Here is a 24,344-nt window from a genome sequence, read left to right on the forward strand (position 1 = left end):
CCCTTGCACTGTGAGCTCCCTGAGGACAGGGACTTTGTCTTGATGATTATGTTTTCACACCTGGCATACAGTAAGTGTTCAAGATATGTTTGTTCAATGAATAAATGGATGGTAGGCACCATTCAGTGCTGTTTAGAGTCAAATGAAGGCATGATTTGTGTAGGTTGAAGTGGTCAAGGAGGGCTTCACACATAAGCCAGTTGTGAAGGATGTAGGCATTGAAGAAGCAGTAAAAGTGGTTGTGAGCTTTACTCTTCAGAGAGTCACAATTTCAGAAAGGCTCTTGCTCTATTGGAAAGAACATGGGTTTCAGACCAAAGACATCTAGAATCAAATTTAGACTCTTTCCCTTATCTGCTATGTGATCTTGAAATCTCTGAGTTTCAGTTTCCTTGCCCATAAAATGAGATCAATATTACTTCCCTTAGAATACGCTTGTGAGCAATAAAAGCGATATCATATATAAAGCATGTAGCATACATTAGGCTCTCAATAAATGGTAAGTAAAAGCTGATATATAGGTATAGTGTGTCTGAAATACCTGGGAAACATGGATTATTTGGATGACATAGCAAAATTTGATTAAATTTGTGTGATTATTACATTGGCACAGAACAATTAGAATAGATTCCAGTATTTTTGTGGCCCTTTAAATGTGTTTTGGGGATATCTATCACATTTCTGTACTTTTTTAACCTTGGAAAATTGGAAGTGGATATTTGCCCCCAAATTTGCCCCCAAATTGTCTGATATATAGATCTTGCCTTTACCATTATACTTGTGAAAGGAAGGCTTTTCTGGCAGGGGGAGCATAATGAGTAGGGGAGGGAAAGGGAAATGAGCTTTCTGTTTTGGTGGAAAAATTAGAGCTACTCTTTCAGTGACAAACCACATTGCCTGGCTTTCCTTCTGCAGACACTGCCTTATGCCTGTGTTCCTGTAGATATTGGAGTTAGAGCTCTCATTCGTGGTCATGATTCTCGCCTCTGTCTAATTCTTCTACTTCGTTACGCACCATCTCTCCTTTTCCCACTGTTTTCCAGCCACCTCTGCCTCTTTTGGTTTCCTTGAACATGTCATGTTCTTTTCTGACTTAGGTTCTTTGAATTTAATGTTCCCTTTGACTGACATTCTTTTCCTCTGGCTCTTTTCATTTTTCAGAAAATCAGCTGATTCCTTATCCTGTGGTGGTACTGGAGCCAAATAATGGAATTGGTTTTTCAGTGTTTATTCCACATAATTCCAAGGAATGTGATTTTTAAGAGTGTTTACAGTTCATAATTTTTAAAATTTTCAAAATTGAATAAGTTTCAAATATGAAAATTTAGGAATGTGATACCAAACTTTTCTCTGGGCACCCCTGGAGTACTGCATTTTAAATCAATTCCCTCTGTCTTGGATTACCCTTAGAGCTCGTATCTCCTGCATGGAGGAGGGTGAAGGACATTTATCACGTCTACCTCCCACCCCATTCTACCTGAGCTTCCAGCACCACCACCTCTGGGCAGTTCTGCTTTTAGTCAGCAGCTCCCAGTTCCCATAATTTTGACTTCTCTCCTTTCTAGTCCAGAAGAAATGGCTCTTCTGGGGTTGAATTCCTCCCTTTCCCCAGCAGAAATGTGTTGGGGCAGAGGAATTGCGGAGCTCCATGGCATAGAGTGTCCTGGAAGCCTTGTCATTAGAGTATCCAGGTGGGAAGGGGAGTCAGGGGAGGGGAAGGAGGAAGGAATTGAGTTGGGAAGAGTCAGGGAGGATAATTGAAGTTGCCGACTGATGTCTGGAATAACAATATTTCACCCTCAAAAATACCAGTAATTCAGGACTGAAAAATAAATTTCACAATATGTTTTAATTTCAAAAAGTGATAGTGTGTTTGTCATTCTTATCCAGCCTGGTCTCACCTCAGAAGTTCCCCCATTGGAGAGGCCATCCCTGAATTTCTAACTCACAGGCCTCCCCTACTTTAATATGTTAATGTCCTCCTGGCACTTGTTTACTTTTTTACTTGTTTACTTTTGCTTTTGTTTACTTGTTTACTTTTGCTCCAAAAGTCAGGGACCTGCCTGCTTGCTCCCCAGTGCCTAAAACTGTGTCTGGAACCTTAGTTGGTTGCAGTAAATATTTGTTGAATGGATGGATGAGATGGTTGTGGCAATCTAAGTTGCTTTGGATGAGATTAACATTGAAAAAAAAAAAAAAACAACCAAAAAAAACCAAACTATAGTTGCCTGCATTTCTGTCAGCCAGTCCAGGCAATGCTTATACAGCTTTGGTTATTATGATCATGATTATTATTTTGTTTTGGAACCTTTTTCAGAGGCCAAACATGTTGGGGACTTGAGGGACATAAAAATCTTTCAACTGATTGTGCCACCTGCAAACAGGATAAGCCTGACTTTCTACCTCACCCACCTCTTCCTATCACAGTTATGAATCAACAAACACACAAAAAAGGTTTTCAATTCTCCCTTTGGAAAGAGGGCACATTTAATATTCTGAGTCAGGCAAGGAAAGACTCTAGCCACAAAGACAGCTGGGAACTCAGGTCCATAGTGGGCACCCAGGACGGAGGTGAAGATAAGGCGCCTCCCTGTCTGGTGACAGCAGCTGGGGCCCTTGCTGCCTCCCTCCCCACAAAAATCCAGTTGGAACCAGTGCATGCTGGGAATCTGCCTGCCTGACAGAAACAGATGGCCTCGGGCGGCGACTGATCTCTTGGTGACACTAACTGCATAGCTACTGCTTTACTCATGACCGAACGAGACACGAGATGGCCGAGGTAAGAGTTGGTTACCTTGCCATCCCCTCCTCAGCTGAAATGACTCACATTGCTGTAGCTTAAATTTCAGTCCAGGCTCTCTGGACTGGGGGAACTTCTTTTTGCTCATGCTCCTGAGAACCAGAGTTGGCCAGAACATCTATAGTCTCTGTCTTCAATCAAAACATTTGAGAGATGCCTTTTCCCCCCCCTTCTTCTGTACCTGTCACAGAAGGGGGCTTGTGTGAATTAAATGGCACATAATCTGCTGAGTGCAGCAACCCTTCTGTGCGGCCTCGAGGAAGAAGATGAGGCAATCAGAGTACCTTCCATCATTTCCTGGAAAATGTGTCAGTAGCTTGGAGAGGCAGAGTCGGAGACGGAAGTAACACTGCATGAGGAGTTAGGTGGTCTATGTTCAGGGGCCAGGGTTGTCACTTACTAGATAGGGGACCTTAGCCAGTCACTTAACTCCAGTGACCTTCTGCTTCCTCATCTCTTATGTAGAATGGTGGGACTGGATTGAGGACAGCAGATAGATTAGCTCTCCGTCTTACTGATTGGAAGTTGCTGTTCAGATTACAGTATGGAGGATGGCTGGGAAGCCAATCTCAGCTAAGTGAGAAAGAGCAGTCAACTATTGATGTTTGCCAAGTGCATGACAGTGGCACATCTGCCTGCTATTATGAGACTTGATGGTCATTTCTGCCTCTGTGATTTTATGACTCCAGGTGTCCTGCAAGTGATTCTAGAGGGATCATGAAACATTTTCTAGTCTTAATAATTACTCAGGGATCGATTAACAATGGTGAGGAACATACAACCAGACTTTTGTTGAGAGTTTACCATGTTTATATTATATCACTTAACCCCATCCTTATGGATAGGGAAACTCAGGCTCATAGTGATTAAATGACTTGCCCAAGGTGACTCAGCTAATAGGTGATGGAGCTGGAATTCATACCGGGGTCTGTCTGCCTCCAGAACCCAAGCGCTGAACTGCCACCCTATGCTACTACCCAGTTGGAAAATATCTCGGTACAATAATTAGATGCCAGGGTGTATGGCTTTGCCTATAAGTACACAGAAATCAGAAAGGTGATTGAGAGATTCATTAACACCTACTTGCCGAGTTCTTTTGAGCATATCTTATTTGAGAAAGGTGCACGTGACCTTGGGGTGGTTTGTCTAACTCTCTAAGTCTCGGTTATCTTATTTGAGAAATGGGGTCATCGCTTTTAAAAGTTTAAATGAAATAATCCAAATAACGCATCCTATAGTGCCTGAGATGTCAGTAGCACTCAGTACACGTTCATATTATGTTGCCCCAAGGTCATGTGGCTGGGAACTGAGCTGAGGACTGCCCACCTCCGAAGTCTATGGTGGCACCTTTTGGTTTTGGTACAAGTGAGTCCCGAGTGGACTACATGGCAGCGTCAGAGGTGCTTTTGAATGCGAAAGGTGGCATGAGGATCCCTCTCACTTATGTCTGTTCTGTTGTCCATAACTTGGTGAAAATCCTGGCCCTTACCCACTAGAGTGAAAAAGGAGGAAACTTTACCATTCTTTCTGTGCACCTTTCTCTGGCTGGGACTTTCTCTGGTCTAGGCTTGCTCAGCAAATACGACAAGTAGCAGGCCACTCATTGTGACCACGCCCATGTGGCAGATAGCTTTCTTCACTTTCATGCAAACTGAAGTACAAGACAATCACATGTATGGCTGCACTGAATGTAAAAGATTAAAGAGAAGTGATATGCCAATAGATGACTGGGAGCTGATGTTCAGCAAAGTAAATCTCTTGGTGGCCCTAGTAAAGTTAATTTCAATCATTCTGGTTTTTTTTTTTTTCCTATCTTAGAAACGTAGAGGTTAAAAAATAATAAATATACATGAGGAGATTTAAAGTGCATGTGGAAACAGATCTTCAGAGGACAAGTGGGATATTTCTTTATAGAAAGAGTTTTCCCTCTTGATTTTTTTCCTTGGGTAAGTTTCTTTCAAATCAACTCAATTCATTTGGTGCTATTGCTTTTCTTTTGTGAAAACTATTCTGGGGATTTGATCAAAACCGACATGAAAATACAACCCTCAAATGGCAAATATCAGGGAATCTGGAAGTTGCATTTTCTAGGCTGAAGTAATTTACTGGCTAAGTTTGCTGTCTCCCCACTCCCCCAACACACATACAACTCTTCAGTCTCATTCCCCTCCAGGCTCCTTGTCTCTCAGTTTATTTCCAGCATATATGCATATGCATCCTTGCATACACAGGTGTGCACATATGCATGTATACGCACACACAGACACACGACTCACACGTGACACACATATTTTACTCTGTGCTAGTAAATAGGCCAGTATTGGCTAGGCTGGGCCTCAGGACTGTCTGGTTTAAATCTAAGCTGCCTGGGAGATCTCGAGTAATAAGTGAGTGACAACAGGTGCAGATTTCGTTATACCCTTCTGAACTCAGCCCATAGTTCTTTCTTTGATTCTTTTCACCCAACACCCTTGCTTCAATTGTGTCCAATAAATTTTATAGCTACATGATCCTGTTTCAGAACTGAAGGGAGATTTTTCCCTCCACTTGGCTAAATGGTGCCTAAGTCAAAACACCACTTCCTGTCCCCTCCTCACACTTTAAGAAGTAATAAGGAATAAACCCCAGGCCATAAGCTGTTGCTGGGTCCTGTATCTTCAGTTTTGCATGTGAAGAGCTAATTTTCTGGTCCCATTTTAGAAGAGCCAAGAATTAACTTGCAGAGAATTAGCCATAATTGGGGAGAAAATAATTACTTGGCTTTTTCTGCCCTGTGATAACTGGAGCCACTGGCAAATCTTTCACAGCGGTGTCAACGCCTACTTCTATTTAAAACAAAGTATTGCACCAGGGACCTTGAAAGCTATATCTGAACCTTCTCTGTAGTACATTTTGGTCCAAACCACCCTGAATGTTGGACTTGGATTCATTTCATGTCTGTTTTTGGTGCAAAATCCCAGTGCAGGGAGACATTTCATATTACAGTGGAAGACATGAATGGCTTTTGCAGGTGTCATGTATGCTCATGGGCCCTGCATGCATACTTAAGGTTGGGTCCAATCAGGAATTTTTTTAGGAGCAGTCTGTGGTCTAAGCTGAGAATTGTTTCTCATAAGGGCCCATTTTCTTCTAGCATTTTTCTATTTTGAGACTTTGCCCGGCTGTCTCTATTCTCTAGAATGTAGACTTAATAGAAAATCTCTTGATTCACAATAAACATGGAAAGGAGATGGTACACTTTTTCCATTTGCTAGTAGAGGTTTACCTGAATACAGTTGGTCATATATCTCAGTGCCCTCTGAGTACAACAAAATGCCATGCCTTCCCATGATTTCAGACACCACTCTTCAGTAATGACTTATGTGAATATCAGCCCTGCATCTCACCTGAGCTCCAGCCTTAAGGGCAAGCTTTTTATTGGGTAGCCCTACCTGCTGGCCCATTGACACCCCAGGTTCAACTCATTTTCCCTAAATAAATTTCCTTTTCTTTCTGTGTTTTCTATCATGGTAAAGGTGCTGTGATCCAGTAACTCAAACAAGAAACCTTGATGGCATACCTTCCACATCCATTACTGTTACCTAAGTGGGGGACAGTCTGTGATACTGTGTCAGATATCACTGGGATCCATTGTCCTCATAACTGGGCTCCCTGGCTCCAGTCGTCTTTGCCTTTCCTCCAACTTCTCCCCCATGTCACCTACCTCCTCCTACCTCCTCCTCTCCTCTCCACCCCCACCAAAACAATACTTCATACAACCCTAGTGTTATCTTTAAATGTAAATCTGATATTATTTAACTATTTGAACTCTTTAGTAGCATCCCACTGCTGGCAAGAAAAAAGTCCTAGTATAAGGAATATAAGGTCCAGTGTGATCCAGGTGCTCCCTAACTCTCCAGTCTCACCTCCGGTCACATTACCATGGATCAATCCCCATGGATCCCTTTATTCTCTTTCAACTCTGTATTTTTGCATATGTGACTTTCTTCTGCTCATAATGCAGAAGATTCTTTCTTAATTGGCCTGTACCTTTAACTCCTACACTTCTGTATTATTAGACTGTAGCACTAGATGTGGCTTAAATAAGTTAGATTATTTGTTTATCTGATAGTCCAGACATAGATACTTTCCATGAGATCATCCAGGAACCCAGGTAGCTTCTGCATTGTACTGTGCTTAACATGATGCCCCTTTCTGCATGATCCAAAGTGGCTTTCAACCACAGCTTCCTTCAAGGCAGCAAGATGGAGATTAGATGAAGAAGGGACATACCTTCTTCCCTTTCGTGCTGTAACTAATAAGAAATATATTTCTGGTTTCTGTTCCAGGTTCATGACAGAGAGCTCCTAAAAGTTGTAATTTCCAGAGTGATCGGGGTTCTAGGAGCATCTTTTGTTGTACTATTTAGACTTTGACTCTGGTTCCTAACAGAGCTCCTAAATCCCTTGAGGTTTCCCAAGTGATAGAGCATCTTTTGCTTTAACGAGGCAACTCTCGGGCTCCTGAACTTCAGAATGGGAGCTTTAGAATGGGACTTGGTCACCAGAAAGACCATGTGATGATTAGCAGCTCAGAATTTTCAGCCCCACTCCCCACACCCACCCAGTCCACCAGGAGGAGAGAGAGGCTGGAGATTGAGTTAATAAGCGAGCATGCCTACGTGATGTATCATCCCTAAGAATCCCTGAAAGATGGGGTTCAGAGAGCTCCCAGGTTGATGGACGAGTTGAGGTGCCTGGAGAGGGCATGAAAACTCCACACCCCTTCCTACTTACCTTGCCCTATGTACCTCTTCGTCTGGCTGTTCATTTATATTTGCATTCTTTATAATAAGCCAATAAATTTAAGTAGAGTTTTTCCCTGAGTTTTGTGAGCCATTATAGCAAATTACCAAACCTGAAAAAAGGGGGTTATGGGAACCTCCAGTATGTAGCTGATTAATCAGAAGTATGGAAGGCCTAGACTTTTGATTGGCATCTAAAGTGGGAGCAGTCTTGGACCAAAGCCTTAACCTCTGGGATCTGCCCTTACTCCAGGTAGTTAGTTTAGAATTGAATCGTGGGACACCCAGTTGGTTTCTGAAGAGTTAGAGTATCGGTTAGTGTGGGAAAATTCCTCACACATGTGGTGTACAAATTGTTGTGGGTATGCAGAAAAAAGTTCTTTCCCTTTGGTGGCAGTTTCCAGAGTTTGTAAATATCTCTACTTCCCAATCTTTTGTGCCTCCTGTCTGTCTGGTGCTCCACATCTGTAGTAATGGCAGCAGCAGCAGCAATTCTGGTAGTAGTCATGGTGGTGCTTCTCTCGTAGAGGCTGTAATAGTAGTAGGAAGAATAGGTGTAGGAGTAGTATCAGTATCATAATTTCCCATTCCTAGTTTCAGAAGAGATTGAAAGGCTAAGTGACATGCCTGCGGTCACATAGTTAATAAGTAAATGACAAAGCTATTGTTCTGACTGAGAGCTCTCTCACTTCAGAGCTCACCACTAGACTGTGGTAGCTTTCAATCCAATCACACTGAATGACGATTATTTCCTTACATGATTACCTCTCTCACAAGATTCTGAACTTCTTGAGGAAAAGGACATATTCAACTGACCTTTGTATCTGTAGAGCCTAGCTCCAAGGCTGGGCGTATCCATCAGTTTTAGACATTGAAATCAGGGTTTCTTAACCTTGGCACCATTGACATTTTGGGCCAGATAATTCTTTGTTGTAGGGCTGTCCCGTTGTGCATGACAGGATGGGTGGCACCATCCCTGACTTCTACCCACTAGTTGCCAGTAGCACATCTCCCCACCCCCAGCCAGATAAACCAAAAATATCCCCACATTGCCAGTTATCTGCTGGGAGACAAAATGTCCCTGATTAAGAACCACTGATTTAAATTAAATAAAGGCCAAGGAGCCTCGAGTAGTGTTCATATCCCAAAAGGGCATTTTCAGAATTGTTGAGGCTGCTGGATCTCTCAAGGATGATGATGTATTTTCCAGGCCTCATGTGTCTGGAGCACAGGTTGCCTGTGGTGGTGGCTGCAATGATCTCAGTATGCCAGGCCTTCACGGGGAATACCAGAGAGGGTCCCTCTGGAGCAGCTCTCACTGGGTCATGGAGACTGTCTGTCTGGCATTGTACCACCTGGCAAAATCTCTTTGCCTTAACCAAAAATATGTTTTTGTAAATTTCCTGGCAAAGCAGGGGTTGCATTCTGTTTCCTGATTTCTCTCTTTTATTTCCAGATGTGTCACTGGTGGCACATAGACACAATGAGAACTCCGTTGGAAACTCAAGTTTCTCATTCCTCACCAGGCCAGTTGTCATGATTTTCCCACCGTCTAAGCCAGTGTAGGTTACGTTACCCACGCGCTGGTCAGTGCTTGGATGTCAGTTTTACTTTCTAAATTCTAGATCTGTAGCATGCTTTAGGGAGGAAACTTTATGGGTTATTACACAAATGGAGTTAACCCTTCCCTGCTTGCAGTGTTTTTGTTAGTGACAGAAACGTGAATTCACGATCTGCCATTTATTATTTGTTTCATTTTGGACAACGTGCTTAGCTTCTTTGATCCTTGATTTGTTTACCTTCAAAACAGAGTAACCTACTTTTCCTGTCTACCTCCATGGGGTTATTATTAAAACACAATAAGATAATCTGTTCAAAAGGCTTAAACTCCCTATTATGATTTACTATCAGTACACCTTTTGTACCCAAGAAAACTCTACAGTATCATTGTTTATGGGTACCAAATTATAAGTTCAGTTAAGGCAGACTTTGTGTCTTTTTCTGCCAGTTTCTACGACCTAGAAGGTATTCAGTAAATATATGGTGAATGACAGTATGAAAAAAATTGGGAAGTCAGATTCTGTGGTTCATTGTACCGGTGAGGGCTGGAGGGAGGCGAGTGAATGGTTTGTGTGGCTTTGTGTCGTTTGTATTTGTGACAGACATTCCAAGCAATAGCATTTTTAAGCGTTCACCTGATGTTTATTTGGGGTCACAAGTGAGTGCCTGCAGAGTCAGGACACACTTAACAGTCTGGCAGATATGCGACAAGACAGGGTGGGGAGGGACCCAAGGGAACTAGAGAGGGCATACCCAGCTATCTTAATCCTTTTGAGCTGCTCTTAAAGAATGCCATAGACTGGGTGGCTTAGAAACAACGGAAATTATTTCTCACTGTTCTGGGGCTAGGAAGTCCAAGATCCAGGCACGAATTTATTCTGTGTCTGGTGAGGGCTCACTTCCTGGTTCATAGGTGACCATCTCCTCTGTGTCCTCAAAAGGTGGGAGGAGTAAATGAGCTTTCTGGGATCCATTTTACAAGGGCCCTACTTCTTCATGACCTAATCACCTCCCAAAGGCCCCACCTCCAAATACCATCACCTTGAGGATTAGGTTTCAACATAGGAATTTTGAGGAGTGATACACACATTGTCTATATTGCCAACGTAAAGACATTCACAGTTATACATTTTGAAGTCTTTGCATCAGCCAAACAAAATATATCTTTGGGCCAATTTAAGTCTTCAGGCAAAAATTTACGACTCCTAGACAGAGGACCTAGTATAAACACTGGGACAGATGCGGGGCAGATAAAGATGAGGTGCTCAGGATCCAGCAGCAGCAATGGACAGGAAATGAATAGTGAGTCAATGAGAATATCCAAGATACATGGAGAGCTTAGCCCAGCACTGTCTAGTATCCTTTACAAATGACGACTTGTATTTAATCCTCACAACAGCCCAATGTGAGTTAGTGGATGTTATGAGGACACTAAGGCACAAAGAGGTTGAGGTTTTGCCAGAGGCTTTGAAGCCAGTAGCTGGGGAATAATAAAATGCAACGTGTATGTCCAATGACAAAAGGAAACACAGAAGCCCCCTCTTAGATCTCACTACTTCTACTCCTGCCCCTCCAGCCCCTCCATTTGAAGATCCCTGAGGGATCTGAAAATGCAACTTTGATCGTGGCACAGACCAGTCCTGATGTTTGTGCAGTGACCTCCCCGTGCCATGGAGGCCCTGCACCTTCTGGACGCACCTCTCTTGCCAGCCTTGCCCACCCCTCATGCTCTATGCTCAGCTTCACTTGCCCAGATGGGCAAGCGCTTTGCCTCTTTGCAGCCACTCTCTCCTTTGCCCGTGTCTCCTTGTTATGCAGGGCCTTTCCTATTCCTCAGGCCTCAGCTCAATGTCACCTCCTCAGAGTGGGCCTTTGCTGCCCACCCTGCCCAAAGGTGGCCCACTTTCTTCTTTACCACTTGCTTATTTCCTCCTTCACATGTGTGCAGGGGTGTGTGTGTGTATGTGTGTGTGTGCGTATTGTCTGATGCCCCAACTTGACTGTAAGCTCCAGGAGTGCAAAGATTTTTGTCACATTCACTGCTGCATCCTATTGCCTGAGACAGTGGCCAACACGAAGGAGACACACGAGAAAGCAATGCGTGTGCACTGAGTGAGTGAGGACATGGGAGGAGCTGACTTCATGGGGAAGATGTAGTCAGAGAGACTGTGGCTGGCCTGGTGTCACATTGGTGAGAAGTGGCATAGTTGGGATTTGAACTGATCATGACAGCATCTTGGTTGAATCCCATCATTGACTCCCTACCGCCCTCAGCTTGGACTCCTTGATGTTTACCATGGACGATGAATCTTGATGTCTGACCCCTGTAGCACTTCTAGCCTCATCACCCACAATTGTCTGCACATCCTCCCTTGCCTCTTTCTATCTTCATTAACTTCACCGCCCCTCAGTCACCCCACATTCTGTCTGTCCCTGCTCTTCCTTATGTTCTCTTCCCACGGTGACTACCCTCTCTCTGCCCTTCTGTTTCATGGGGCTGTCTCTTCATTGTCCTTGAAATTTCAACTTCAGTCCTCCTCCCCCCGCAAACTTTTTCCAAGCCCGTGGACTAGACTAGAACCCCCTCAAGTGCCCCTCATTGTATTTATCACGGTTGTCACTCTATAGTTATTTTTGTGATTTAATTTCTGGCTTTTCTGCCCATGGCCCCTAGAACAGCAGCATGTTCATCTCATTCTTCTTCTGCCCTGGGCTTGTTAGGTAGGAGGTGCTACATAAATGTTTGTCAAGGAAATGAATAAATTGTTGGATGAATGAATAAGAGTAAGTGAATGAAGAGTTCCTGAATTTGCTTTTATGCCACCTCCCTTCTCTGGGAAGTTTCACACAGGATAGGATTTCCCTGGCATAGAGCAACACTTCTCTTTGTAGATCTCAGCCTGTGCCTGGAGACTGGGTAAAGTTGAATGACAGGGGTGCAGAAAGCCTTGTGTTGTCTTGTCACAACACAGGAAGGGAAAGTACTTTGGCTTTTATTGTTATAAATAGGACTAAAATTAGCTCTTTGGGGATGATCTTTGTTTACCACTGCCTAAGGCCACTGTCCTTGGACAAAGGTCAGGAGGTGGGTGTTTACAAGTTCTGTCCAAACTCTCCCATGACACTACGCCACAGGCCTTCATTTCCCTGACCCATTGTTAATTAGAGCCGAGGAGGAACTTCAGATGCTGAGTTTGTCTTTGAAGAAGGATCCAGACCCTAGGATGCCATCCTGGAGACTTTGCTCTTCCTTATCCTTCATACGTGGTCCTCTACCTTCCTGACAGTTTCACTTCTTCCTCATGGTTATTGGGATATAGAACGGGTGGCACATTTTTATTGTTTCCTGAGGATCCCTGTGCTTTAATTTCTATTATGTATGAAGATGCCTGCCGTGACCACCAGATTGGGTGTTCTGCTAGATTGGTGTTTGGGAGCCAGTTGTAGACAGAGTCAACCAGAATATAAAAAGTGTGGGTTCAGAGATAAACCCACTCCTGCCCTATAACGACAGTAACAAAACTGGCCCAGTGGTAGAGCTCTCATCACAGGCCAGGCACTGCGCTAAGCACACAGTGTGCACCACTTTAGACTGGCCCATTCTCTGGAAAGTTTCAAACATACACAACAGCAAAGAGTATAATGAAATTCTGTGTACCCATTATAGGTAGGGGCTGAAAATGTATTTGCCTTGATACTGCTTTCAAAACAATGGGTCTAGTGACTGCTTTGGGGGGAAGAGTTAGGGAAATGCTTAACTCATGTTAACACATATTATAAATTACCAGAATGCATCTTGCTCTGGAGATTATATCTGGTTATATATATGCACATGTCAGTGATTGCTGTAGTCCACTGGTAAGGGGATGTATATTTAACTTAAAATGATCTGTTTGGAGTTTTTACATAAATGTCACTAAATACATGAATATTTCAGATCCCTTCTCCGTCTAGAGTAGTATTAGGCTCAAGGGAACTAACTGTTTTGAGGGAATCTGAGGCAATTTATAGGCTGGCAGGAAAATCAAGTAGTGATGTAAAATCCACCCTTCCCACATGGCCTCTGACTAGTCCGGGAGAGATACTGGAGTTTTAGAAGAGGCCATTTAATGAGAGATTATCCATAAAATTTGATGCAAAGATTTCAGGAGAAGTCTTTTTAGTACTTGGGGGTGTGTGTGTGTGTGTGTGTGTGTGTGTGTTTAAATGTGGCAGGCTAAAGTGAAGAAATGTGACTGCTACTGATAGTAGCTATTGTTTATTGAGGCTGTGTGTGGGTCAGTTGCTGTGCCAGGAGGTCCTTTGACTATAGTCTATTCCTCAACAAGGCTTTTAGTTCAGTGTTATTACCCCCATTGTAGATGTGAGAAAATGGAGAGTTTCAGAGAGTTGCCCAAGACTATTCACATAACAAGTGGCAGAGCTGGAATTTCAATCCAAGTTAGCCTGTTTGCAAAGCGTTTGCCCTTTCCATCAGACTACACAACATCTTAAAACATTCTGGCTGCTTACTTGGGAGGTAAGTATCAGCTGGGAACTTACTCACTTCCTTCTTTGTTTCAATATATAACCCAGAATGCTTTACGAATTCTGCAGAATTAGCCAGTGCTCATGTTTAGGCATATCATAGATTTTTAAAAAATAGCTAATGTTGGTGTTCCTTTCCTTCTGCTTTGGAAACAATTTTCAGAGTCCAATACTTATTGTGACAACTTTCCTAAACACTCAAAGTGCCAAGTTCATCTTGTTAGCTGTTCTTCCACCAGGCAATCAAAGCTTATATTAGTTCCCTGTGGATTCATTATAGTCCCTGGGAAACCAAAAGTTTTGCGTGTGGTTGGCACATATCAGTTAATTGCCTAAATTGTAACTTCTGAGTATTAGGAATTCTCTTAAAAACTAATACCACAATTTAGTATGATGTATTTCAATTGAGGGGGAAAATATTTGAAAATGAATTTATCTTGACTCCGGGATAATATCTTTTGCCTCACATTTAGAAATTTACATACTGGGTCACTTGCGTGACCCCAAACAACTTTCAAGTTTTCTTATTTCCTCAGTACACCTGGCTTTGTTCTGGACGAGGCCAGCCCCTGTTCCAACGCATGATTTAAATATCCACGGTTCTGCACCTTTGTCTATAATGTTTATAATGTTTACCATCTTATGAACTTTGTATATCTACTTCATAATCTACTCTCCCCTTCTATTTTTCCTTGCACTTGACAGACCAACTGGATGTTGTCTCTTAATTCTTTGCCACTTCATGGCAGTTTGTAATTCTTTAATGTTACTTATTATATTTCAGCTACAGTGCAGTAATGGATGGGCTCATTTACTCTCCTCCAGAGTACTGAATGGGACTGTGCCTTATCTCTGTGTGCCCAACGCCTTGCATAGAATTTGCACCTCATAGCCACTCAATAGATTTTAATTAATTGAAATTTAAAAGGGAACTTGTGTGTTTTTATTTAAACAAGACCATAAATTAGGCACAACTGTTTTCATAAATTTGAAATTCCCAGAAACATTATTCTTTAATACTGTACTTTTGTTGAGATTGAAGAGATTGGCTTTATAGTAAATGAAATGAACCACAGAATCGTTGAACCACAGTAACAACAATACTAACAAAAACACCAGAAATCATCTGTGTAATCCATTCACCTCTCGTAAAGCCAGACAGTTCCCCAGCCACCTTAAAATGATGGAACTCTCCTTTCCTTAAAGATCCTTTTAAAGAAGACTGTCATCTTCTCCCATTCCATGTCATCATGTCTTCTAGCCCTACAAGTTAGGCAACTTTTCCTCAGATAATCGAAACCCTCCCTTACTGAAATTTATGCTCATTGCTTTCATAGAAATGAAAAGCAGCTGCTTTTAACTGAAAATATTTCTCCTCCTAAAGATGGTTATTCCATTATTCCGTATCCTTCTCTTCCATAGGCATAATTCTCCCTTCCATCTGACATTCCTTTTTGTTCTATATTTCCAAACCATTGAATACTACTCTCTCAACTTACGGTCTTTTGCCTAAAAAAACTTGGACTGGGTATGATTAGTAAGTGATCGTTGATTTTAGATGTACTGAGAAATATGTCTCACACCATTAAAACTAGTCGATCCAGCCAGGCTGGTGGGTAACTGGAATACTGTGACCCCACGTGATATGCGGCAGTGTCTTTTAAAGCCTGCCATCAACCATTCCCATCTCAGTTTCTCCAGTTGCTTCATTTATAAGACATAATTTATTTGTTATAAACTGTTTTGCAAGGTTCAAAAAAAAAAAAAACGGAAATGATACACAAGAGAATTAGATTGAATTTAGGCCATGTTTTTTATTTTTTTTCCCTCATATCTGGTTTTTAAATAAGCCCTAAGAGTTCTCTCAATTAGAAAAACACATGGTAATTCTAAAGGAGATAAAAAAGGAGCATGTACACTCCAAGTGCACTTTTATCTTTTCATATTTGAGAAACCCCACAAAGCTCCTTCTTACAAATTAAAAAGGATAGCAGGCAGGCAGCTTCCTTTCGTCATTTAGTTTAGCAGGCGTATTGATTTACATTTGAGTAGGGGCCTCTGATCTCTTTTGTTTATGGGTGGTTTTGTTTGTTTTTAATATGAACTCATTTAAAAACTAAATTTATGGACTGAGTCACAAAGGTAGAGCTCCAGTTCAACACTCATAGTAGACTTTCTATGCAAAAATAAAATAGATATTTATGTATGTGGTAGTAGGTCAAAGAAGACATCAGTGATAACTATTGATTCAGTAAATATTAAACATCTACAATGTGTCCTTCTTACTAGGAAGACTAAAATGCAGGATGTACCATTCCTGCATCTAGTGTGCAGTGTAGCATGGGAGAGAGAAATAATTTGGCAGGTGATCATAATGTAATAAATGCTATGATAGGAAGCAATTAAGGCACAGTGGAGGGGCAGATAACACACCTTTGGATGAATTCCCAGAGGAATTGACACCAGAAGGTGATTAGGATTTACCAAGGTTAAGAAAGGTGAAGATGTTTCAGGAGTGCATGACCAAGTACAGAAGTGAATGGAAGCGTGACCCATTCCAGACACTGTGAGTTTGTTTCAGCCAGAGAACAGGCAAACAAGGGAAAACTTCAGTATTCTATCCTAGATCCCTAGGGATGCACACTTCAAGGATGTTTTGCGTTTTTCTCTGGTATTTGTTTATTGAAGTTCCCAGAACCTCCATAGAGCTAATATCTGTAGCCTTTGTGCTCCCATAAAGCTTTATATATGTACCCACATTTAAAACTTTCTTACAATACTTTTTGTATTTCCTCCATATGTCTATTTTCCCATCTGCCCTCCGAACTAATGAAGGGAGAAGACTCAGTACTCACCTCTGTCTTTCTGTGGTGCCATGCTGAGTGCTGGCAGAAATGTGTTTGGGAATCAGTGAATCTCTCTGTGAATGGCTAGAGCATTCTAAGTGGTTTTGCTTCTAACTGTGCAGGAGGGCACAGTTTGGGCCCAGTATTGGTTTGCAAATTCAAGATATGAACCAAGAATTTGATTCTTAACTCAATTTTATGTTGACTTGAGCAAGCTGAACTGGATTGCTTATGTCATATTTCACTTAGTTTAGTTCAGATAATGGCTATCAAATTAGCTGACAACCCATCTCAGTTCCCTGTAGTGTTCTTAGTGTCTTAAAGTGGGTTTTCATTTGAACATTTCTTTTTTAGTATTTTCTTTCTCAGAAGTAGCTAAGAGATGATGATGATGTTGATGCTGAGGAAAACAATGGGAACAAGAACAGCTGCTTTTTATTGGGCATGTGCTATGTGAATTAACCCAGCACTTAACCTTTTAATGAATTTATGAGTTAATTACTACTATTACCCTTCTTAACAGATGAAGAAAATGAAGAGCAAGGAGGATATCTTACTCTCTAGTGAATGATGGCTTCACCATGTCTGATCCAAACTGTACTCTGTAATGCCTTCTTCATAGCAGCACTAAAATCTAAAAGTCTGGAAGAGTCTTTAGGAGATCAGTTATTCCATTTCACATCTGGAGGCAGGATTATGCTTGAACTGAATGCCTTGGTCCACTGCCTGAAATGTATCCTCCACAACCTTTGTCCACCTGGTGAACTCCTGCTCATATTTCAGTACTCACAATTCAAACTGCTACTCCTAAGTGAAGCTTCCTTAATATTCCCAGGTAGAGTTGCCCTCTTCCTCTGTTGTTTCTCTTAAATGTCTTGTATTTCACTCATAAAATTCACCAATCACGCACAGGGTATGTTTCTAGAGGTAGTTTGTATAGTTGTTAAAGGCATGGACTCTGCAGCTAATTGTTTAGTTCCAACTCTAGCTCTACCCGTATTAGCTAAATCATATGGTGCTCTCTTCTGCTGACAGACTGTTAATCCCTTGAGACCAGATAATATATACAAGAATTTCTTAAATGGCTAAGTCACAAAATTGTCATGTTTTTGACCTTAATAGCAAGTCTGAATGTATCCTCCTTCTGAAGAGCTGATGTATTGTTTCTGCCAGTTTCTGGATCTGATCCCTGAAAGATGTTGAAAACCTAATTTTAAGGCCATTTTCCTGTTTGTTTTTGTTTTCCATTTCTGTTTCCTTTCCCTCTTTTCCTACCCTTCCTTTCTTAGAGACAGGACGTCTTGAAAGCTACGAAATCTTCAGGTATATTCTTCTACTTCACCAACTTCCTTTTAGTGTTTTTACCTCTTTGTCTTGTGTGGAAAATCTTAATCTGACTCTTTCTGCTTTCTGTCAAAGGGATACTGTTCATGTTAAAATTCTCAGCTCTGAGAGGTATGTGAGTAGGCCATTCCTTGGGTGATGGGACAGTTAACATCATATCTGAGAAGAGCATCACCTTCACTTATGTGAAGTGGTGCCCTTCACTTATGGCCGTTGTCATGATGACAGTCATAGCCACCTGGAGCACAGTGGGCCTGACAAGGACAGGAATAGGAAGAGGGAAAGAATTCTTCCAGTGCTTTTATATTTTGTACTATGGGAAAAGAGTGGCATCATTTCTAGACCCTAAACCAAAATTGATAGAAATAGAAGACTAGAACCCTAAGATCTGCTAAATATTCTCAGGGGGTTGAGGTATCAAATATCTGCAGATGCTGTCATTGAGCAAAATCAAGGAGAGCAGTTTAGGATCTTTAGTATGAGGGAAATGATAATGCTTTTCAGTACCTCTTAGAGTTGTCAGTGTCTCATAAAAGATAAAGAATATTTGTTGAGTGACCACAGCTTGCTAGGTACTGTGCTACACTATGGCATAGTATAGTTATTACTGAGAATTTGTGGAGATAATCCTAGCTTATCAAGGAAATATGTGTTTTACAATTTGTTCATGTGCTTATTTACATTGAAGAATATTCTCAAGTTAAGATGATTTTTTTAGATGCTCCAGAGGACAGAAATTCATCATAAAGGGCCCTAATAGCCAAAAAGAATTGAAATGCACTAGGCCAATTGGTAGACACTATTTCAGTCTGCTCTGTTTTATCCTTTGCCAGGAGTCATACATTATCTCTTTAATGCAGAGCAGCCTTGGATGACCACGTATTAATATGATAACTTGCTTTTTCTTGCTCCCCACATCCCAACTAGTGGCTTTAGAATAGCTTTGCTGTTTTTCACTTATTTCTTGTCTGTCGCACCAGATCCCAGGCTTACCGATTATGCACATTCTAGATAACTTTGTGTCAGCTCAGTACTGAACTTAACAAATGGCAAGTCAGGAATGCCATCAAGACTGAAGAATGTTGGAAGATAAGGATTATATAGACACCACTGTCCTTATTGATACACACTGTGTTGTCCCATAATTGGGTAGGCCAAAATGAGTTGACACTGGAAGAGGTATTTTAATATTGGAGCTTATAAAATGTTTAGAAATGTTTTCCTATCTGAGTCAGACTGAGATAGGTACATATGTTTTCTTTCTCTTCTGAGTGACACTGGGAAATAGTTATGATTGGGAATAGGTCTTGGTACCAATAACCTCATATATACACTAGGGTAGACCTTGCAGAGGAAGCCAGCACCAGGGCATGGGACCATGAAGCAAAGGGGTTCAGAAGAACTAGTGAGTCTTCAGATGGCCAGAGGCAAAGGCTGAGATCAAGCCTCAGGTCCAAGAAGCCAGAATAAGCCTGAAATAATTGAGTGAGAAATGCAACATTACTAGAATGGAGAAGAGGCTAGGGGAAAGGTAGGAGCAAACCCCAAGGGCTGGGGGTCTGAAGATGTTGCCATCACAAGGCAGCCCCATTTTAATGGCCTCTAGCCACAGTGTCTGCCATTAAAAACTGTAGGAGTAGACAGATGCTTGATGGAAACCGTTGACCCCAGGTCTTTGCTCCCTTAATGAAGGAATCTAAAGCAAAGTGGAGATTTTTTTTTTAATTTAAACTTTATTTTTAATTGTCAAATAATAATTGTACATATTCATGGGGTACATAGCGATGTTTCCATACATATAATACATAGTGATCAGATTAATTAGCTTATCCGTCTGAAGCCTTTTCCATTTCTTTGTGTTGGGAACGTTTAATATCCTCTTTCTAGTGAATAGAAACTGTATAATACATTATCGTTAACTGTAGTCATCTTACAGTGGTATAGAATAGGGTTCCCCAACCCCATGGGGTTCTATACCACTGTAGGATGACTAGGGTTAATGATAATGTATTATACAGGTACTGGTCTATAGCCTCTTAGGAGTCTGGCTGCACAGCAGGAGGTGGGTGGTGGGCTAGTGAGCATTACCACCTGAGCATCACCTGTCAGATCAGCAGTGGCATTAGCTCCTCAAAGGAACAGGAACCTTGTTGTGAACTGTGCATGTGAGGGATCTTAAGTTGCACACTCCTTATGAGAATCTAATGCTTGATAATCTGAGGTGGCACAGTTTCATCCTGAAACCATCCTCCTGACCCCCTACCCATGGAAAAATTGTCATCCACAAAACTGTCTCCTGGTGCCCAAAAGGCTGGGGACCGCTGGTATAGAACAGAATTTATTTCTCCTGCCTAGCTGTAATTGTGTATCCTTTAACAGATCTCTCCCTATCTTTTTACATGTCCTTTGATACCATAAGTTCCATGGACGCCCTATAATATTTCTTCATTATACTTATCCTTCATAGTGATTATTAGAGTCTTCATGGATTTTTCTCTCTTACCAGACTCTAAGTTCCATGAGGGAAGAGATAATATCTATGCTTGGTACATAGTAGGAGCTTAATAAATATTTTTGGAAAGAGAGAGATAAAGAGGGAGGAGGGAAATAAATGGCTCTTTTGCTTTTTTCCTTCATGCCAGAGCAACACTCAGCTTCTGAGGTATGCACAGCAAGGCGCTTGCTGAGACGGGTGTGGCCCCTTGCTGCCTCACTTCCAGCCCTGGGCACATGCAGTTCTTTCCACCTGGCCCAGTCCTCCTCCTCCCTGCTCTGCACTTGCCTCTGCTTCTAATTCTGCTTCTTCCTCTTTTTCTGGTCTCCTGCAGCCTAATCATCCTCCTGACACATTCTTTCTTAACCATCTGAATGCTTTCAGTATGGTTCCTGTGAGCTCTGAATGTTCTGGAAGCCATTGGTTTTTTTGTTTGTTTGCTTTGATAATTTTGGATATTTTACTCTTGCTCATTATGGAATGACTTTACAGCTGAACTCTCAAAACCAGACCTCATTTTCCCAACTTGAGAGAACATCTCATTGCTGTCCCTGTGTCCTTGCCTATGGCACGCATCTCCCGAACACCCTTTTTTACCAAAACATCCTCACAGCAAACCTAAGGCACTAACTCTTTGCTTCCTACAGCTCTGTGTTTCTTGAGCTCTCCCATCTGTTTTATTTTCATATTTTTCCTTTATTAAGACAAGGAGATAACAGACAAGATAAACACGAGAAATTAAATACCTCAAAATTACTGTACTTTTTCACTTGGAGTAACTGGCCTTTGCAATGTTTTGTAAATATCTTTCCCTGAGCGGGCCTGAATAAGTATGTAGTTAACAAGCATGGATTTTTAATTGATCAGGGCAGGTTTTGAACTTCTGTCCTCCTCTTTCCTAATGATATAACCTCCAATGACTTAACCTTCTGAGCCTCAGTATTCTCTTCTGTGAAATGGAAATACTAATAATAGTATCCTCACAAGTTTGTTGTGATATTCGGTAACTCACATAAAATTCCTTTACATAATGCCTGGCGTATAATAGGGACTAAATAAGCTGTCACTTGTTTTCTCTCCTTCCCTCCTTTTTCTCATATGGCCTGTAATTATTACCGTCCTTATTTTTTAGGGGACACATTCAAATCTGTGAATCCAGAGGCTTCATTGCAATCTTGGAATATTTTGGTGGCAACTTTAAGATCTTTTGTTTTCTGACTCTTAGATCTCTTTCTTTTGGTGGCATGGGAAAATTCCCTCAACTCGATTATTTATTCAGTTCTTTCATGCTCCCCATATTGTCATGGCCACGTTTGAATCATGTTATCGGCAAGTCTGACCGAAAAGGCAATTTAATATTGCCCTGTGTTGCATCATTGTATATATTATTTCGGCCTGTCACAGGCCTGTCAGCAAGTCTTGATGAAGTACAGAGCCAATAGTAACAGGTCTGAAATCTGACAGCTCTTTAACAGAAGCTGCTCCGATTGGTGCAATGGTATTTCTTCAGAAATTAAGGCCTTCTTGGTCTCTTTGTTGATACAATTAGCAATCCAATCCAAGTCATTTTATCTCCCCACAAGCTGTATCTTCAGGGCTGGTAATTCAGTCTGTTGCATGGCTTGGAAAAACAGAGCCATCAGAGGCCTGTGATGTACCAAAGGCTGCAGCTAGGAATATCTTGGTAATTTATCCTCACTCTCAGCTCTAATTATTCTGTTCTTCACTAGCTGGTTCGATTGAGACTCTCCAGGTTCAGCCTTCCCTAAGCAGAGAACAAAAGGTTTCCCTTGAAAGTGGGGGCCTGGCAATGTCAGTACAGTGAGCCGTGTATAAATAATGCAGCAGCACCGGCTTCATTTTTATAAAATCTTGGTGGAGAAATGCATGAGAATGATCAGGCCCCTGAAACTCAGCAGGCATGTGCTTTTGATGTGCGCCTTGCTCTGAGTAAAAGCAGGAGAGTAAAAAGTTCTTCTTGTTTGTGCTGAGGCTACTTCATGGTCTCTGGCTGGGATTTTGGTGACCCTTTTGCTTTGTTTCTGATAGAGTCTGGAGGCTCCTACCTGCCTAGGAAAACTCTGATATGTATATAGAGGGAAATATCTTCAGTAATTATTTTCTGATTGAAAATAAAGATGATGAAAATACAGATGCTGATTATAGTAGCTTTACTTATATTAGCTTCACTTATATTCCCTCATTTTAATCCTCCTAAGGTTAGAGTGATCTGGCTGGGCTATTTTCGCTATACCCTCTGCTCTCCCAATTAGCCTTATATCTTTTCTTTTTTCTGGTCAGATTCCCCAAAAATAAATATTCAGGGTGTGAACCTAGCAGCCAAAGCTCTGGGAACTGAGTCGGGGAAAGGAGCTTGAGGGCTGGCCTGCAAAAAAGCAGATACTGAATCAGTTTGTTTTTGTCAAGATACTCTACCCTTACCTGGGCCTTTTACCGCACCTCTCTGAGGGTGGATGATATGGTTTGGCTGTGTCCCTACCCAAATCTCATCTTGATTTGTAGCTCCGGTAGTTCCCATGTGTTATGGGAGGGACCCAGTGGGAAATAATTGAATCATGGGGGCAGTTTCTCCTTCTACTGTTCTTGTGGTAGCGAATAAGTCTCACGAGATTGGATGGTTTTATATCAGGGAAACCCTTTTCACTTGGTTCTCCTTCTCTCTTGTCTGCTGCCATATAAGACGTGCCTTTTACCTTCTACCATGATTGTGAGGCCCCCCCAGCCATATGGAACTATGAGTTTATTAAACCTCTTTTTCTTTATAAATTACCCAGTCTCAGGTATGTCTTTATCAGCAGTGTGAAAATGGACTAATACACTGGACCTTAGTACTCTTCTTCCATAGCGTGGGAGAAGTAGTACCCTGGTTGCTCATAGTGAGGTCACTTGGGATCTAATTACTTCCTAAACATACTTTTTTACCATCTTGCTGTTTTTAGCCTCACTTTTATCCTCACTTTCATGGGTGGTGAGTGCCACTACCTCCTGAACTTTTTGGGTCTCTGGAGAGTAATCATTTTGCTTGTGGGTTTTTCCTGCTGCTATTTAGGTTTTACCTTTCTCAAGTCTACCAAGAGAGTTACTACTACCATAATTTTTGGCTTTTAGATTTTTTATGCTGTCCTCTTCTATCCTGTTCTCATTGTGGGTTTTTGCCTCTTTGAAACATTCTTGTACAGCCATTTTGTTGGAATTTTTTAAAGGGTGCAGAGGTTAACATGTGTAGTCAAGCTGGCATCTTTAATCAGAAGCCTGTTTTTGTTTTTATACTTTTTGAAATAGGAAAGAAGGTCTGCTAGAGATCTGGCATGCATTTGTGTCTTGGGCAGTAGGTGATGGGAGGAATGTGAGGTAGGCACAGCCAGGAGAGCATTGTCCGAAGGCTCTCCTGGTTCCATTGAGATGAATGGTCTATGCAAGAAATCCAGTGTTTTGCTTGCTACTGCCTCTGGGCACTCCAGGAGTCTAACTTTTGTCTCTTCTCCAACCTGCATACAGAACAGTATCTAAAGATCTAGGCTTTATAATAGAAGCAATTAAAAAGTGATTAGGAACCTGAAAGCTTCCTTCTATAACTGCGATCTGAAGGTTTTTATTCATTCACTTAATTAACATGCATTGAGCTCTCAAAATTTGCCGGAGTACCATTGTGCTTACTCATCCACATAACTGGATGAAAAAGGCAGATATGGACCCTGCTTTGGGAGGTTATGACCTGACCTTATATACTGAAATTTCCAGAAGGCCAGATAGAGCATCAAGAAATGAAACAAATAAAATAAAATAGTAACATTATTTTGTGATAATGAGATAGATCCTTCAGTGCCTCCTGGTCTTCCCCACTCATACACACTCATGCCTAAAATAGTCCACAGTTCTGTACTCCTTTAGTGGGCCAGATCCTTTCATCACCATGGGCTGCTGAGACCACTGGAATTTCAGGCAAACCTATAAAGCAAGGGCAGTTTT

General features: G+C 41.6%; 1 protein-coding gene across 2 annotated transcripts in view; it reads left to right on the forward strand.

Moving 5' to 3' along the window:
- FGGY (FGGY carbohydrate kinase domain containing) overlaps positions 1–24,344 on the forward strand; it is a 469,171-nt gene that overhangs the window by 149,477 nt on the left and 295,350 nt on the right. The window lies entirely within an intron of this gene.

This window comes from Mandrillus leucophaeus, unplaced genomic scaffold (assembly GCF_000951045.1).
Source record: "Mandrillus leucophaeus isolate KB7577 unplaced genomic scaffold, Mleu.le_1.0 Scaffold14, whole genome shotgun sequence".
Classification (NCBI taxonomy): domain Eukaryota; kingdom Metazoa; phylum Chordata; class Mammalia; order Primates; family Cercopithecidae; genus Mandrillus; species Mandrillus leucophaeus.